The following is a 5,173-nucleotide window of genomic DNA, read 5'->3' on the forward strand; positions in this document are numbered from 1 at the left end:
GTGACAATTTATTTATTGAGAATTTGAATGGTTAAATTTAAAAGTCTGACGTCATGGTACAGGATCAATCATTTCTCTGCACTATTAAGTACTAATAGCTTCAACACTCCCACTGATGCACTGAGAGTGAAGTTCACTTGTAGCAGATATGCCATACATCACTAATATACTTACATGCACCAAATTGTAATTCAAGTGGGAAAAGTCAGTAACATTTCTAGAATACTCTTTTTTTAAGTTTTGAGCATATCTCAAAAATCCTTCAACTTTAGATACTGAAAATGTTTAGCAGTCTCTAAAATGTATTTCAACCATGCCAAAAGTTTGGGCGTCCAGACTCAAACGGATGAGAAATTGTGTTCTTAAGGTGTACTTTTAAAGGGTGTGATTTTCAAGTTGGATAAATGAGAAAAAAAAATTTGTTTGAGCTATTTTATTTCCCTTCCACTCTTTCTTCTAGGATTTATACTCTTTACATTCTTCACTATGTTGAGATCAAAAATGATTTATCGTGGATATTGTTGCACACGGTTTCGCAGTTTTTCCTCCTCATGACATTTAGAGGTGGCAAAGTTGAAATTCTGCTTTTAATTCATCCTCATGGGATAAGAAGACTTCTCAAATGGGACTTTTTTTCTTGAAAAACTCTTGGCCTAAGCTGAATTAACTAACTAAAAATTAAATATAGCTCTTAGTGCTTCTAAAGATTAGCATTGTGATATAATCTAATTTCTATTATCCTGCCTTTTTATTAGCATTTAAATTTTTATAAACATTTGCTGGCTCAAAATGGATATTATGTTCTTGTTAATGTTGTCTATCTAATGCACTCTCTGCTATTCATAATAACTGCTAATATTGTTCAACTATTTGAAAGTTCTTAATAATTTTTGTACAACAAATTAACAGCTTTCAAAATCAGCATTAATTATCTCAAGATTTTATTATTGTAATAAATAAATATGCTATATATCAACTGCCTGAAGAAGCCCATGGAGGTTTTCATCTCAAGTTGCATCTAGAATGCCTATCTAAATTTAAAAATGAATATCAATGAATATTCAGATGTTAACATCAATTCTGGGTCCACACCTTGTTCATATTCTTGACATCACTGTGCTGATTAGAGATGATGGGAATGTGTGTGGCCATGCCCCCACTGAGCAGGTAGATGACCAGTGTGTCAGAAATCAAACAGGTTACTTTGTCTTTCAATGTCTAATGAAACCAGGTATCATATTTTTTATGAATACTGAAGCCAAAGTTAAACTTCAGGGTATCTCTATGTAAAAAAAGAATTCCTACATAAAATTAAGAAGAAAAATAGAAAAATTGCCTTAAGTCTATAAATAATCCCTAAGGAGGAAACTTGAATCAGCAAAAAAAAAACTATGAAAAACTGTGTAACACGGCAAGTAATCAGGTGCTGAAAATTAAGACAGCAATGAGATGCCATTTCATACCCATCAGGTTGAAAAAAAATTTAAAGTACATATCAAGCATCAGTGACAACATGTGTAAATGAAAAGCCACGAGCAATTCACGAATACATGGTAAGTGTGAAGAAAATATACTTAACAACCAGCAACTAGATTTCTAGTCTATATCCTAGAGAAATATTTGCATATGTACACCAGAGATAATGTAGGAGTTGGGTTATAACCAAACAAGGAAATACTATACAGCAACTAAAAAGAATAAATGAGATCTACTTTGTCAAGTTTGACAAATATAAAAAATAATGATTTTGAGTAGAAAAAGCAAGCTGGGGCTTCCCTGGTGGCACAGTGGTTGAGAATCTGCCTGCCAATGCAGGGCACACGGGTTCAAGCCCTGGTCTGGGAAGATCCCACATGCCACGGAGCAACTGGGCCCGTGAGCCACAATTACTGAGCCTGCGTGTCTGGAGCCTGTGCTCCGCAACAAGAGAGGCTGTGATGGTGAGAGGCCCACGCACCGCGATGAAGAGTGGTCCCCACTTGCCACAATTAGAGAAAGCCCTCGCAGAGAAACGAAGACCCAACATAGTCATAAATAAATAAATAAATAAATAAAAGAACGTGAATTTCTAAAAAAAAAGGGTTAGTTCTTTGAAAAAAGAAAAAAAAAAAAAAAAAAGAAAAAGCAAGCTGCAGAATGAAAACTAAAACAAGATAATACATAATATTTTTAAAAGATACCAATTATGTCTTTTGTGACTTCAACTAATAGTAAACATATAAAGAAAATGCTTAGGAAGTTTGTGCAACAATTTTAAGACAGTGATTGCCTCAGAGGAAGGAACTAAATATAGCTATTCTATTTTATTACTCAGAAAATAGATGTGAAAAATAAAATCTCTAGGAAGCAAATAATAGTATGACCTTCTTTTTACAGATGAGGAAACTAATGTACAGAGGAGTGAAGTAACTGTCCTGTGATTGCACAAGTAATTAGGGATAAAGCAAGAATTTGAACTAAGGCTATCTGGCTTCATCCTATGCTCTTAAATATTATGTGTCAAATGGTTAAACTATTTCAGTAGATATTTTTTAAAAAAAGCTATTTCAATTAATTGGCAGACAGGTGACTTGAACCCATTTCTAATTGATTCAAAACACTTCCCCATGGCCCTGGAACTTTAACAGAGGAGGGATATCCAAATATTTAGCTCAAATGATGTAAGATCTCTTACAAAGGAACTGACAATTTACTGTAGACCATAAATGCCTAGAAACTTCTATGTAACCAGTCAACCCAGGAATTTAGTTGCTCTGGTAATCAGGGTTTTTTTGTAGGAGTTCCAGGCTGGCATTTCTTAGAAAATTTATATGACTTTCTGTATTCTGAGAAAACATCAGTTAAGAAGTTGGGGAAATCGGGAAAAGTATTATAATTTTGTGAAATTTAAAACGTGACAATCAGCATTGAGACTACTAATTTAAAGGAAACTGCTAATGTTAAGTCCAAGCAAGAGCAAGAAACGGAGACATTTCTGGGAGTCAGGACAGGAACACAGGAGAAAAGTGGTCACAGTATAATTAACCTTCTTGCATCGTAACTGATACCATATTACGTGTTTGTGGCCCTGTCTGCTATAAACAGTGAGTTGTCCTTGCCAATAATACATATGTTAGTAAACTTAGATATATCACATGCATTATACATTTGTACGGGTGATATTCCAAAAAATAAAGTTGGAAGCAAAATAAGTCCTCAAATTGGCAATTTCAACAGGTGAGTTTGTATGTATTATGAATGATGCTAGGAGATCTGTATGTTACATTATCAAATGTTGCCCAATGATGAATGCTGGAGTTTGAATATTTGCTATAAACTATAGTTCTTTGTAAAGCAGATACAACAGTTCCATCACTGAAAAGGGAATGAGCTTGTGGTATATAGCATAATGGGTCCCAAAGATGCTTGCCTCTTAATCCCTGGTATCTGTGAATATTCTTATATGGCAAATTGGACTCTGCAAATGTGATTAGGTTAAAGATCTTGAGAAGGGGAGATTATCCTGAATTATACAAGTGGGTCCAATCACAGACATCAAACAATGGAAGAGGGAGGCAGAAGGTTAGAGAGAAAAAGATTTGAAAGTGCTACACTGTTGACTTTGAAGATACTGAAAGGAGCCACTAGCCAAGGAATACAGTTGCCTCTAGAAGGGGAAAAAGGCAAAGAAATGACTGTTCCTCTAGAATCTCCAGGAAGAATGCAGCTCTGCTGACACCTTGATTTTAGCCCAATGATACGTCTGACCTACAAATGTAAGATAATAAATTTGTTTTGTCTTTAACCAGTAATTTTGCGGTAATTTGTTGCAGCAGCAATAGGAAACTAATGAAAAGTTTGTATGAAACAGCACTATGAAGATGCTTTTGGATTCACTCTTAATAATCCAACCACAATATCACTGAAAAATGAAAGAAAATTTTTCTCATCGACAATATTTGCCACGATGGAAAGATCAAGAATATGGAACAGGGAGATTAACCCTTCACATGTTTTTAATTTTTTATTTTAAGAGTAGCTTTTAAGTATTTATGGTATGTCTTTCAATATTTTAAATTGTTTTATTTAAACTTTATTTTGTGTAAATAGTTGCTTCTTAATGATTTCTATTATCAAATGACAATATCAGGTAGACATCATTTTTATGTATTACTGAAATACTTTATTTTGTCACAATATACTTGTTCATAATAATACAAAACTATGCCTTGATTATTGTATCTTTTCCTTTTTTTCACACAAAATCCTCTAAAGCTTTATATAGCTCTTTCATAGAAAAATAATTTCCTGTGTATTATTATAGTGGTTCACTAAAATATGTAAATAAATTATTATAAAAATATAGGATATCTTATGATTGTAGGAATTTCTGAGGATTCCTGGAAATTTTTATTTACTTTTTCTTACTCCTGAAGATAAATATGCGTTTGAAATTTGACAACACTAGGTATCAGGGTGCAGGGGTGTGACTCCTCTTAGAAAGTACAAAACTAGTATATCCTTTTTTGAATCCATAGACAAAGTTATGTATTCTAAAAACTATAGTCTGTGAAACATGTAGTATCATCCAATCAGCACTGGCAGAAAATAAATTGAGTGTTGTAAACAACAAAGATGAATTGCTGGAAAACTGTGACACACCGATGATTATAATCATACAGATTCCATCATCTCCACAGTATAAGAACAATGGCTAAAACATTCCATATTTATGGTACCATGTGGTAGAATAAGGAATAACTGGAATAGACCTGGGAGAACTAGCTTTACTGAATAGCTCTCTATTCCTGAGACAGGTTTCACAGCATTATCATTTGAGTCTCTGCATATTATAAATGGAAAGCACAGACTTGAAGTGGCTAAGTTACTGGCACAAATTCCTACCTTATTTGTTACTCTGGGCCATTCACACAACTCATCATCTAATGAGATAAGAGCATAGACTTTGAATTAAACATTTCTGGGATTGGAATTGCTCATTGTGTTCTGCTTTTAACTATATCTATGAAGTGAATGCAATGTAAACCAATCACAGTCAGACTAAAACCTGGAAGGAACAACTTTTCATATTACGTTTCTCAGTTTTGTGGATACAAAATCAGACTGATCATACACATGGCCAGAGATTTCAGAGACGTTCAGGAAAATGACAAACTATTCAGACAAAACCTGC

This window comes from Balaenoptera acutorostrata, chromosome 13 (genome assembly GCF_949987535.1).
Source record: "Balaenoptera acutorostrata chromosome 13, mBalAcu1.1, whole genome shotgun sequence".
NCBI lineage: Eukaryota > Metazoa > Chordata > Mammalia > Artiodactyla > Balaenopteridae > Balaenoptera > Balaenoptera acutorostrata.